The sequence below is a fragment of the Apium graveolens genome, chromosome 3 (genome assembly GCF_009905375.1).
Source record: "Apium graveolens cultivar Ventura chromosome 3, ASM990537v1, whole genome shotgun sequence".
Lineage (NCBI taxonomy): Eukaryota > Viridiplantae > Streptophyta > Magnoliopsida > Apiales > Apiaceae > Apium > Apium graveolens.
In genome coordinates this window covers 289,809,265-289,823,773 of record NC_133649.1, presented here as the reverse complement: position 1 = coordinate 289,823,773, position 14,509 = coordinate 289,809,265, and the positions used below count along the sequence as shown (strand labels likewise).

Here is a 14,509-nt window from a genome sequence, read left to right as displayed (position 1 = left end):
ACGCATTCTTTAAGACTTAGTGGACTTACAATTGTTTCTAGCATGCATATCAACCTACACAACTTAATATCACTTTAATGCTATCACTACACTTGCATCAATATCACAATTCAGTCGATAAATCATTGCAAAAGGGATCATGGTAAATGCAAGAGCTACATGACATTCATAAAAAAAACTATATGGCATAAATTATACAACTATATGAACTAAACTATCATGAATATGCAACTAAATGACACACACACAATATTCCTTAACTATCACCCCCAAACTAAAAATCTTCACTGTCCTCAGTGAAAGTAGTAGAAAGGAACACAGGGTATACCTACTCGGAGTCATCATCATCATCACCCTCAGTGGGTGGAGTATCAGGCGGTGGGTATGCAGAGTCCTCACCAAAAACTGGCTACTGGATATCAGCTCCAAGGCCTCGAAAAGCAGTCCCTAATGCAAGGGTGAGCTCCTCAGCAAACCTGCTCTGCGTCTCATACATGGCATCCATCCACCGTGAAAGCCTCCTATACTGGGCATCACCCATCCCAGCACCCTCCTGAGCTCTCGAAGAACCATCCTCACCACGCCCTGGCCTAGCCATAGTAGCACCTCGTGCTGGACGCCCTCCTGGAAGACGATAACCCAGCCCATGCTCCTCAGGCTCACCACCGGTCCACTCCTGCATCCCATTCAGAGTGCCAGAATCAATCGGAGCTGCTGGCAACTACAACTGCTCATGAGCCGGCCAGTTCACTCCCACTGCTCGGCATAGCTTCGTAACCGTGGATGCATAAGGGATGTTCATATGCTTTGCTCCCCTCAAAAACTTCAGAATTCCTTGGTAGATAAACTCACCAAGGTCCACATAGTACTCATCATGCAGAATTCCCCACAACAACTGTACTCTCTCAACTGTGACCTCGTGTGCATGTGAAGAAGGCAAAATATTAGCACATATAAATGCATTCCATGCATGGGCATACCTGTTCATGGCGATCGCCGGAAAGTGACGATACTCATTATTGCCTGGACTGCGGGTCCAAACTGTGCCCGGTCGACAGAGAGTCGCACAAATCAAATTTAAGTCAAAATCCTCAGCAGTCTTTTCATTCCAGTTCTCCTCCTCGGGCTTCCTCTCTCGCTGTCCAATCACACGGCGAATCGCCGCAGGATGATAATCAACCGTCAGCCCACGGACCACAGAAAACCCATTCTTTTCAGCCTTCGCGTTCGCGTAGAACTCGCGAACAACACTAAGGCTAGATTGTTGTTATGATTTGGTTGTTTTCAAGGTCAATCTACTTATTATGCTTAGAATTCGATTATAGGTTCTTAGTGATAAAGACATGAAAAAAGAAAAAATTTTGGAGAAAAAATTTGTTAAGGTGAAAACACGCACTAATATTCACGCAAGTATACGCGTTCGCAAGTAATATAGAATATTTTCTAGTTCGTTCCCTCAGAGACTCAGAAGAACCAGCCTCACCACGCCCTGGCCTAGCCATAGTAGCACCTCGTGCTGGACACCCTCCTGGAAGACGATAACCCAGCCCATGCTCCTCAGGCTCACCACCGGTCCACTCCTGCATCCCATTCAGAGTGCCAGAATCAATCGGAGCTGCTGGCAACTGCAACTGCTCATGAGCCGGCCAGTTCACTCCCACTGCTCGGCATAGCTTCGTAACCATGGATGCATAAGGGATGTTCATATGCTTTGCTCCCCTCAAAAACTTCAGAATTCCTTGGTAGATAAACTCACCAAGGTCCACATAGTACTCATCATGCAGAATTCCCCACAACAACTGTGCTCTCTCAACTGTGACCTCGTGTGCATGTGAAGAAGGCAAAATATTAGCACATATAAATGCATTCCATGCACGGGCATACCTGTTCATGGCGATCGCCGGAATGTGACGATACTCATTATTGCCTAGACTGCGGGTCCAAAATGTGCCCGGTCGACAGAGAGTCGCACAAATCAAATCCAAGTCAAAATCCTCAGCAGTCTTTTCATTCCAGTTCTCCTCCTCGGGCTTCCTCTCTCGCTGTCCAATCACACGGCGAATCGCCGCAGGATGATAATCAACCGTCAGCCCACGGACCACAGAAAACCCATTCTTTTCAGCCTTCGCGTTCGCGTAGAACTCGCGAACAACACTAAGGCTAGATTGTTGTTATGATTTGGTTGTTTTCAAGGTCAATCTACTTATTATGCTTAGAATTCGATTATAGGTTCTTAGTGATAAAGACATGAAAAAAGAAAAAATTTTGGAGAAAAAACTTGTTAGGGCGAAAACACGCACTAATATTCACGCAAGTATATGCGTTCGCAAGTAATATAGAATATTTTCTAGTTCGTTCCCTCAGAGACTCAGAAGAACCAGCCTCACCACGCCCTGGCCTAGCCATAGTAGCACCTCGTGCTGGACGCCCTCCTGGAAGACGATAACCCAGCCCATGCTCCTCAGGCTCACCACCAGTCCACTCCTGCATCCCATTCAGAGTGCCAGAATCAATCGGAGCGGCTGGCAACTGCAACTGCTCATGAGCCGGCCAGTTCACTCCCACTGCTCTTCATAGCTTCGTAACCGTAGATGCATAAGGGATGTTCATATGCTTTGCTCCCCTCAAAAACTTCAGAATTCCTTGGTAGATAAACTCACCAAGGTCCACATAGTACTCCTCATTCAGAATTCCCCACAACAGCTGTGCTCTCTCAACTGTGACCTCGTGTGCATGCGAAGAAGGCAAAATATTAGCACAAATAAATGCATTCCATGCACGGGCATACCTGTTCATGGCGATCGCCGGAAAGTGACGATACTCATTATTGCCTGTACTGCGGGTCCAAACTGTGCCCGGTCGACAGAGAGTCGCACAAATCAAATCCAAGTCAAAATCCTTAGCACTAATATTCACGCAAGTATTCACGCAAGTATACGCGTTCGCAAGTAATATAGAATATTTTCTAGTTTGTTCCCTCAGAGACTCAGAAGAACTAGCCTCACCATGCCCTGGCCTAGCCATAGTAGCACCTCATGCTGGACGCCCTCCTGGAAGACGATAACCCAGCCCATGCTCTTCAGGCTCACCACCGGTCCAGTCCTACATCCCATTCAGAGTGCCAGAATCAATCGGAGCGGCTGGCAACTGCAACTGCTCATGAGCCGGCCAGTTCACTCCCACTGCTCGACATAGCTTCGTAACCGTAGATGCATAAGGGATGTTCATATGCTTTGCTCCCCTCAAAAACTTCAGAATTCCTTGGTAGATAAACTCACCAAGGTCCACATAGTACTCCTCATTCAGAATTCCCCACAACAGCTGTGCTCTCTCAACTGTGACCTCGTGTGCATGTGAAGAAGGCAAAATATTAGCACAAATAAATGCATTCCATGCACGGGCATACCTGTTCATGGCGATCGCCGGAAAGTGACGATACTCATTATTGCCTGTACTGCGGGTCCAAACTGTGCCCGGTCTACAAAGAGTCGCACAAATCAAATCCAAGTCAAAATCCTCAGCAGTCTTTTCATTCCAGTTCTCCTCCTCGGGCTTCCTCTCTCGCTGTCCAATCACACGGCGAATCGCCGCAGGATGATAATCAACCGTCAGCCCACGGACCACAGAAAACCCATTCTTTTCAGCCTTCGCGTTCGCGTAGAACTCGCGAACAACGCTCATCGGTACTGCTTCGGGTGACTCACAAAAAGCTATCCACCCCTTCTCTGCAATCATGGGCAACAACTCACCATCCCTCCCCGATGGTGAAAACCCCCTCTCCTTCAGAATCGGCTTACCCAACAGCCTAGTGTACTCCTCCTCCGCGGCTCTGTCAGTTAACCGAGGCCTTGCAGCAGTACCCCTCGATGAATCAGCAGTAGGAACTGTGCTGCTGCTGTCAATAGTGCGTGCTCTCTTGGGTGCCATTGATTCGTGAATAAAAGTGTGTAAGAACTGATATTTGATGTTTGTGAGAGGGTTTAAGTGTAGGAAGTTTTATGGGAGATATGTAGGATAGGTGTATGTATATATAGGGTGTGGATTAGATTAGGGTTTGGGAATTAAGGGATAAAATGATGGGGTAGTGGGAACAAATCATGGGTTTATGGGCTAAAACTGTTTTTGTATTTTTGTTTGTTTTTTTTTCTGAACTGTAAAAAATTTTCTGGAACTCGACCCCTGCGCGGCCGCTCAGCATAGCTGCGCGGGCGCGCAGAGGGTCTCTGGAAAAAAAAATTTTCAGCCCCTGTTTTCTGATTTTTTTGTGTTTTTGGATAGGTTATTAACTTCTAAGGGTTCCTGTAACAACAATTCATGGGTTGCCTCCCACGCAGCACTTCTTTTTCGTCATTAGCTTGACGTTCCGTACCTTTCTCAAGTAGTCAACAAAATGGCACTAACCACCTCTCGGTTTGCCATGTCCCCATAGTAGTGCTTCAACCGCTGACCGTTAACCTTGAATGCTTGGTCCGAATCATTCTCAAAAATTTCCACCGCTCCATGTGGAAACACAGTGTTGACAATAAAAGGTCCAGACCACCTTGATTTCAACTTCCCAGGAAAAAGTCGGAGCCGAGAGTTGAATGAAAGAACGTGTTGCCCTGGCACAAATAACTTAGGATGTAGCTTCCTATCGTGCCACCTCTTCACCTTTTCCTTATACATTTTGTTATTCTCGTACGCTTGAAGTCGAAATTCATCAAGTTCATTAAACTGAAGCATTCTTTTCTTACCAGCTGCATCTAAATCCAGGTTCAATTTCTTCAATGCCCAGTAGGCCTTATGCTCAAGCTCCGTCGGTAGATGACATCCCTTACCGTACACCAACTGAAACGGTGACATTCCAAGTGGAGTTTTGTATGCTGTTCTGTAAGCCCAAACAGCTTCATCGAGCTTTAAAGACCAATCCTTCCTTGACGGACAAATAACCTTCTCTAGAATACGCTTTATCTCTCTGTTAGACACTTCCGCTTGACCATTTGTTTGCGGATGATAGGCAGTAGCTACTCGATGATTCACATTATAATGCTGCATCATAGAAGTGAACTTACGGTTGCAAAAATGCGATCCTTCATCACTTATGATTACCCGAGGTGTTCCAAACCTTGTGAAAATTTGCTTATGAAGAAAATTTAGTACTGCCTTTGCATCATTTGTCGGTAAAGCTTTAACTTCGACCCATTTTGAGACATAATCGACTGCCAGCAAGATGTACTGATTATTGCAAGACGAGATAAAAGGCCCCATGAAATCGATTCCCCATACATCAAAGACCTCGACTTCAAGCATCACATTTAATGGCATTTCATCCTTCCTTGACAAATTTCCCACTCTTTGGCAATGATCACACCTTAAAACAAACTGATGAGCATCCTTGAACAAAGTAGGCCAGAAAAAACCTGCTTGCAGAATACGAGCTGCCGTCTTCTCACCTCCATAGTGTCCCCCATAAACCGTGGAATGGTAGTCTCGTAATATCCCCTCCGTCTCACAGAACGGGATACATCTCCTGATGATCCGGTCAGCTCCCTGTCTAAACAAATATGGTTCATCCCACATATACCACTTCACCTCATGCAGAAACTTCTTCTTTTGAGCGGATGTTAAATTAAGAGGCATTATATTGCTGACGAGATAGTTTACAATATCTGCAAACCATGGTTCTTCGTCCTGAATTGCAAACAACTGCTCATCCGGAAAAGATTCATTGATTAACGTCCTATCTTGTGAAGTAGAATCGGGATTCTCCAACCTAGAGAGATGGTCAGCTACTTGATTCTCAGTACCTTTTCTATCTTTGATCTCTAACTCAAATTCCTGAAGTAAAAGTACCCAACGAATGAGTCTCGGCTTCGAATCCTTCTTAGAAACCAGATAGCGAATAGCTGCATGATCAGTGAATACTGTTACTTTCGTACCAAGCAGATAAGATCAGAATTTCTCAAAGCCAAAGACTATAGCCAAAAGCTCCTTCTCAGTAGTGGTGTAGTTCAATTGGGCACCATTTAAAGTCTTACTCGCATAGTAGACCACATGGAAGAGATTTTTCTTGCGCTGTCCCAGAACTGCACCTACCGCATAATCACTCGCATCACACATTATCTCAAATGGTTCTGTCCAATCTGGTGCTGTAATGACTGGTTCCGTGATCAAAATCTCCTTGACAGTCTCGAATGCTGCCAAACAGTCATCATCAAATTTGAAAGGCACATCTTTCTCAAGCAAATTGCACAACGGCTTAGATATCTTTGAAAAGTCCTTGATGAATCGCCAATAAAAACCCGCATGACCAAGAAAACTACGGATTCCTTTCACAGAATTAGGTGGGGGAAGATTTTCAATGACTCCCACCTTGGCCTTGTCCACCTCCAGACCCTTGCTAGAGACCTTATGCCCAAGGATAATGCCTTCACGCACCATAAAATGACATTTCTCCCAATTAAGCACCAAATTAGTTTCCACACATCTTTTGAGTACGGCGCACAGATTATTCAAACATTCATCATATGAGTGTCCAAAGACGGAGAAGTCATCCATGAACACTTCGATGTTATTTCCAATTATGTCAGAGAATATAGCCATCATACATCTCTGAAAGGTGGCCGGTGCGCCACATAATCCAAACGAAACTCTGCGAAAAGCAAATGTGCCAAATGGACAAGTGAAGGTAGTCTTTTCCTGATCCTCTGGTGCAATACAAATCTGATTATACCCGGAATAACAATCCAGAAGACAAAAATACTCATGTCCCGCCAATCTGTCAAGCATCTGATCAATAAATGGAAGAGGGAAGTGATCCTTCCTTGTGGCTTTGTTCAATTTTCTATAATCCATGCATACTCTCCATCCTGTAACTGTTCGAGTAGGGATGAGCTCATTCTTTTCATTTGCGACCATAGTGATACCTCCCTTCTTAGGTACACATTGTACGGGGCTCACCCACGAGCTGTCAGAAATAGGATAAATGATGCCTGCATCTAGCCATTTCAGAATTTCTTTCTTCACCAGCTCCTTCATGATGGGATTCAGTCTTCGCTGCTGTTCCACAGTTGGCTTACTACCTTCCTCTAGCAGAATTTTATGCATACAATATGAAGGACTTATCCCCTTGATGTCTGCTATGGTCCATCCTATAGCCGATTTGAATTCTCTCAAAATCCTTAAGAGCTTGTCTTCCTCACTACGTGAAAGGTCAGATGAAATAATAACAGGTAACGTAGATGAATCACCTAAAAAAACATACCTCAAGTGTTCAGGTAATGGCTTGAGCTCCAAGGTAGGTGCTTCCTCTATTGATGGTTTGAGCTTCCCTTCAGCATTCTTGAGGTCAGAAGTACCAAGAGATTCAAATGGTATGTCCAGCTTTCGCTTCCAGGGAGAAGCGTTCAGATATTGTAATTGCTCGTTGCTATCTTCATCATCGCTGTCAAAATCCCCCACTAAGGCCTTTTCCAATGCATCAGACATTAGCATGTGATCGAGTTCCGAAGTAACCGCAGAATCAATCATATCCACTTTTAAGCACTCCTCATCTTCTGTAGGGAATTTCATTGCCTTGAATACGTTGAAGGTCACATCCTGATCTTGGACCCGCATAGTAAGTTCCCCTTTTTGCACATCTATCAAGGTACGGCCAGTAGCCAAGAAAGGCCTTCCCAAGATTATGGGAATCTTCTTATCTTCCTCAAAATCCAGAATAACAAAATCTGCAGGAAAGAAGAGCTTATCCACTTTGACGAGCACATCCTCAACTATGCCCCTTGGGTAAGTAATGGAACGGTCAGCCAATTGTAGTGACATGTACGTGGGTTTTGGATCAGGCAGATCCAGTTTTTTAAAGATCGACAACGACATCAGATTAATGCTTGCTCCCAAATCACAAAGGCACTTGTCAAACGTCAGATTGCCAATTGTGCAAGGAATGGTGAAGCTGCCTGGATCTTTCAGTTTTGGTGGTAACTTTTGTTGCAGAACAGCGCTGCATTCTTCCGTGAGAGCAACGGTTTCAAGGTCATCCAGTTTCACCTTCCTTGAAAGAATAGTCTTCATAAACTTCGCATAACTAGGCATTTGTTCCAGAGCCTCAGCGAAAGGTATATTGATGTGAAGTTTCTTGAACACCTCCAGAAACTTCCCGAACTGTCTATCTAGCTTTTGTTGCTGCAATCTCTTAGGAAAAGGTGGTGGAGGATAGAGCTGTTTCTCCCCTGTATTAGCCTCAGGCAGAGTGTGTTCAACAGTAGTCTTCCTTGGTTCCGCCGCTTTCTCCTTTTGCTTAGATTCTTCACCTCTAATTTCAGCTTCTACTTCTTTTGCCTTTTCAGCATCAGCTACTTTTCCAGACCTCAAGGTAATAGCCTTGACTTGCTCTTTAGCTTCCTTCCTGCCTGGTACTTCCGTGTCACTGGGAAGAGTGCCAGGTTGACGATTGAGCACTGTATTGGCTAATTGACCAATTTGATTTTCCAAGGTCTTGATAGAAACCGCCTGACTCTTGCACAACAACTTAAGTTCCTCAAAATCAGCACTAGTAGGTGCAGCTGCACTTCCCTGTTAAGGATATGATTGCCTTGTAGCATACTGCTGTGGTTGCTGGAATCCAGGTGGGTTAAACTGTTTACTCACTCCTTGCTGATATGGTGGCTGAATAGCATTCTGATTATTCCCCCAGCTGAAATTTGGATGATTTCTGTTATTAGGATGATAGGTTGCTGGCACAGGCTGCTGTTGTCGCTGATAATTATTCACATACTGAACATATTCGTTGACAATAGAACACTGATCCGTAGCATGAGAACCTGCACAAAGCTCACAAACCATAACTATTTGATTAACTCCATACGTAGCCAGAGAATCAACCTTCATTGATAGCGCTTGGAGCTGGGCTGCAATAGCGGTGGCTACATCAACTTCCAGAATACCTGCTACCTTGCCTGACGTCATCCTCTGAGTTGGGTTTTGATGCTCATTTGCAGCCATCGTCTCGATAAGATTATACGCCTCAGTATAGCTTTTAGCCCATAAGGCGCCTCCAGCTGCTGCATCGAGCATGGGCCGAGATTGGGCCCCCAAACCATTATAGAAACCAGTGATCACCATCCAATCCGGCATTCCATGATGTGGACATTTTCTCAACATTTCCTTGTAGCATTCCCAAGCCTCGCACATAGATTCTGTAGGTTGCTGCGCAAACTGAGTAAGAGCACTCCTCATAGCAGCAGTCTTTGCCATCGGATAAAACTTCACCAGAAACTTTTGCGCAAGATCTTGCCACGTAGTGATGGACCCAGCTGGTTCAGAATGTAACCAGTCTTTAGCCTTGTCCCTTAGTGAGAATGGGAAAAGCCTCAACTTGATAGCCTCATCAGTCATGCAATTATACTTAAAAGTGCTGCAGATCTCGACAAAATTCCTTATGTGCATGTTGGGGTCTTCAGTTGCCGCTCCTCCAAAAGAAACAGAATTCTGCACCATCTGAATAGTGCCCGGCTTGATTTCAAAGGTGTTAGCTTGAATAGCCGGATGAAGGATGCTTGACTGAATGTCATCAATTTTAGGCCGAGAAAAATCCATAAGAGCTGGATCAGCTTGAACAATACGATCTCCCATGTTTACTGGTTCTTTCTGCTCAGTTCCTGAATCCGAATCCTCAAAATCTAACTTCTCCGGAAAATCAAGAACTTCGTCTGTCTCCTCAGCTGTATCTAAAGTCCTCTTGCGAGCACGAGAACGAGTTTGCATAAACGCTTGCTAAAGTACCTGAAACACAACCGAAAAGAGTAAGTAAATACTACGTCCTAATCACTGAGTCTTAATGACCAATGATTGTAAGTACATAAACTAAACAAATACGCCGAGTCCCCGGCAGCGGCGCCAAAAACTTGTTAGGGCGAAAACACGCGCTAATATTCATGCAAGTATACGCGTTCGCAAGTAATATAGAATACTTTCTAGTTCGTTCCCTCAGAGACTCAGACTAAATTATTGTCTAATTAAACTCACTCACCAATGTATGATTACTTCTCAATGTTAAGATAATAACACTTAAAATTGTTGATTAAATATTAACTATAATTAACTACTTAACTAACACTTCAATTTATCAATAATAAAACACTCATGAGATCACAACTTCATTATTACTTCCTTCTATAGCCATTGTTATTACCTTTAGCATGTGACAATGATGATATTAATCGAATAACACGAAACTGATAAAAGCCAACTTTCATTGTACTAATACCATTCCACCAAGCATCCACAATTAAGATAGAAGTTGAATAGTCATCAATTATGTTGAGTTCCTATATGTCTACAGAAATTGACAACACAACGATTTAAGCACAAGTTATTCTTTTTTTGATTACATAGGGCAAATAAAACTGTTAGAGTTACCCACTAATCATGCACAACGTACATGAACCTATGCTAGCATGGCAAGTTCTAAATCTCAAGATCCACCGTCGCTTCACAAGAGATTAACACCCTATCTTATATGTTCGCGACGCACATAAGACGAATACGCACAACCAATACTAGATATCAAGCAATCATCACACACTAAAGTATTAAACAATTAACTAAAGAATTCCATAATAAATCCGTTGCAACCCCATGATCACGATTAACCCATAATAGAACTTATCGCCATCATGGGTTCATATGAAATCATGATAAACAAACACAAGAAAATAATAACTAAACTAATTATATTAAAATAGAGTACGTCACAAGAGTAAATAAGTCAAAGCAAGAAAATTAGCATCCAACGTTACAACGAAACAAGAATCACAAGAAAATATGCTTCCTCTTCGTTGCGGTGTGCTAAATCGGTCTTCTTCCTTATCTCCTTCGCTTCTTGCGTAAAACACAATCTTCTTCTTCTTAATCCCCCCTGTAAACGTCTCAAATCTACTTATATAATAGTCCCATAAAACTCAGATTACATAGAAGTTGGAAGCCAAACAGAAGTAGAAGTCTAAAATAATTTATCTTTTTCCCCGACCCTGCGCGGCCCCTCAGCATAGCTGCGCGGGCGCGCAGGTTGCTGCGCGGCCGCTCAGCATTGCTGCGCGGGCGCGCAGGCCTCTACTGGAAAAAATCCAGGTTTGCTCCATCTCTTCGCCGTAATCTGCCCATTCCTTTCCTCTCGCAATGGTGAACACATGCCAAGGCTTATTCTTGATGATTCCTCCCCCGAAATACAACTAATACCCTGAAATGCATAAACACTAGAAAAATGCATCAAATACACAAAATACTTGATTTCAAGACACCAATTTAAGCCATTTTAAGACGTTCTAAGTGGTATAAAATGCCACTTATCAACGCCTGGAAAATTTCAGGAATAATATTGTTAATAAATTCTATTTGTTAGATAAGGGATCGTTATTTTTCAGCTGCTTGGTATTACTATTGGGATCGACTAATAAATAATGTTGTTTTCGATTCTATTTATCGAGAATCTATTTCTTTTAGCTTTATTATTTTCTATTCAAGAAAATTCGACTAACTGTTTAACCCGTATAGTTAATCATATATTTGACTCGTGCTATTTAGTAAATCGAATTAGTTGTTCATTGTTCTAATTTTAGCTTTTGAAAAGTAAAGGGCATGCAAATATATTTTTATTTAATATTTCCTCACGGAGTAAATGATTTTTTTTAAATAATCATAGAGTACTCTACTACTACTTTCAAGAAAAGAATAAAAGATGAATTATTTGGTATATTTATATAAGAAACTTTTGCCATTATTCTAATTTATCTTAATTTTATTTTATGTATATTTTCTTATTTGAATTATTCGAATTGTATAAAAAAAGAAATTTAAATTCTAATTTCCGAAAATTTTGGAGTAATTATTTCATAAAAATATTTCTTAAATATTTTGGGACTCTAGAAAATATTTCTTAGAAAAAGAGTATTTGATACTTCTTTAATTTACAAAATTCCTATTCTATTAAATGAATAAATGTAACACCCCCAAATTCGGGGTTGGGGATCCGGGTTGTCACGAGTTCCATTCCCCTTAATAATACATAATTTTAATAATCAACCAACTACTGTGTACTGTGACCCTACATTTACACACACACCACAAGTTATAGTCTCAGAGATGAATATCCAAAAATTACCCAAGTCATTTTATTCCACAATTATAAGCCATTACACCTCAAAAGGATTTCTGAATAAATTTACATATTCTTTGCCATTATTACAATTCATAAGTATACATAAGTCTGGTACATTAAAAGTTGAAAGCCTAGCCTATTGGTAGTTCCTACCTCAGCTACAACAGCATAACTACCTACAGGAAACTGCGGAACGTTTCCTATCCGCTCACGAATTGGGAGCTTGGTCCTTTTCATCTTGTCTATCTGTTGTTGTGTGATGAAAGAAGAAAGCAAGGGTGAGCAACAAGCCCACCAAAATAATATGTATAATGATTTACAATATATGAGCATTCTCATAGTACTCATGAAAGTCTTGGTCAAGAAAAAATGAATCAAGTTGATATCTTAACGCGACCAAGTCGCAAAAAATTCAGTATATATGTATATATACTTTTCAAAATCTTGGAAATCCTCTTCCATGCATAATATAGATAGAGTTCCAGTTTATAACTGTATAAAAATATCATTGCAAGGTGATTTCATATACCTAACCTTGTCTCAACATTTTTCTGAAAATCTTTGTCATGCATAAGATAATCATTAACTAGATATAAGTTGAAAAGATGAAGTTACAAGATACTCCAATATACTTATATCTTTTCTAAATACTACTTGAACTGCCTCCGTTCAAGTTATAATCAGTTTCAGAAGTTCATCACACTGATGAGACTACAAGATAAGACTTGAATAGATTCAATCTTTGAAATATCATTCAAAAGAGATGAAATTACGAGATACTTCATTACGTCCTGATATATATACACCTATATATGTATCTCATACATTCTCTGAAAACCTCTGTCATGACAAGTATAAATAGAGTTGTCATATCCAATGAATTTGGAAAGAAGAAAGCTTTGGCATAAACCCGATATCTTGCTGATCAGGCAAAGATACCAATTAAGTAACCTTTTCTACTATAGATAGATGAATTCCTCACCGGTCATCACCCTGGCCGCATTAGGACCTCACACTAGACCGTTACCCTACCACTCACGCGTGGATGGACTGTCACCCAACCTCTTACACCTTCAAAGACCGTACCGCGGCCTGTCGCTTATGCGACTAAATTAGATGGACTTACTTCCTGAACATTGGGCAAGTAATCAAATTGTTTTCTCAAAACAGCAACCTCGTTGCGAATATAAAATACACCACAGAGCCGGATCCCTCAGATTTTTGAGCGAGTATTCAAGTCCCCTTTAAAAGGAAGAGCTTAAAATTAAAAACGAGTTTTGGGATCCGCTCTAACTTTTAAAATCATTTTGAAGACTCGAAAACATTTTTAAGAATGTTTGAAGTAATGCTTATTTAGTAAAATAAATCATTCCCAATATGTTGGAAAATATCTGAATATTATTATTTAAATAATATTCCACTAAGGATAATCTTTATAAAAATAATTGAAGTAGAAGTTTTAAAACTCATACTTGAAATAAATAACAAATAACAAAAGATATACTTATACGAAAGTACGATCTTTATTTGAATAATCGAAAATAAGTTTGATTATTATTCAAAACTATCGGATATACCTTATCCAATTAATAGTTATAGAAAATTATACATATATATATACATATATTATACTCGGGAACATCGACTCCCGGTTTAGAAAAATGTTCACCTCTAGGTTCCCTATAATAAGGGTATACGTAACTACTGCTTATCTCTAGCATATATATTATGCAGTTTATAAGCATTGAATTGATAATAGAATATCAAGATTTCACACATGCATATATACACCATATCAACATGCTCCAATATATCAAAAGATTTGCTAATAACAGCCATGCACTTATCTCAAGATAATGCATCAATATATTTACATCACAACAACAGTATAACGGGTAGAAAACTTGCCTGAGTGTTCCGGGATAGACTTAAGCTTAGAGTTGGTCCGGTAACCTATGAACAACAACATAATCCGAAATTAGACCATGGTCGCTTAAGAAACTAGTCAAAACTCATTCATACCCTAATGGTCGCTTACGGTCGCTTAAACACTTAACGATTCGCGTTAATTGCTCGCGTACCCTCGGCTCCACCAATTTTAATAAATTAACCGTTATGAATTTTAAGGCGACTCTTTCGCGAATACTCTACCAACTGCCTAGCCCACCATACATAATTGTTACATACTCCAAATGGTCAGTTAAGGACCTTAACCAAGGTTACAAAGTAAGGCGAGGGGAAGTAATTCATTCGCGAAATGTCGTTACTTCAAACGGTCGTTTCTCCTAAACCGTATATCGGATTCAAGCGAACCAAATATAAAAAAGAAGCTTACGACACAATCTAGCTAAACATGGAAAAGTTATAGATTCAAAT

At 41.2% G+C, this 14,509-nt stretch overlaps 1 non-coding gene across 1 annotated transcript; it reads left to right on the top strand.

Annotated features, from left to right (window-relative positions):
* The first annotated feature begins 9,109 nt into the window (after positions 1-9,109).
* On the top strand, positions 9,110-9,216 carry LOC141715857 (small nucleolar RNA R71). Its single transcript, XR_012572604.1, has one exon. It is a non-coding gene; the product is annotated as a small nucleolar RNA R71 (small nucleolar RNA).
* Positions 9,217-14,509: the final 5,293 nt, after the last annotated feature.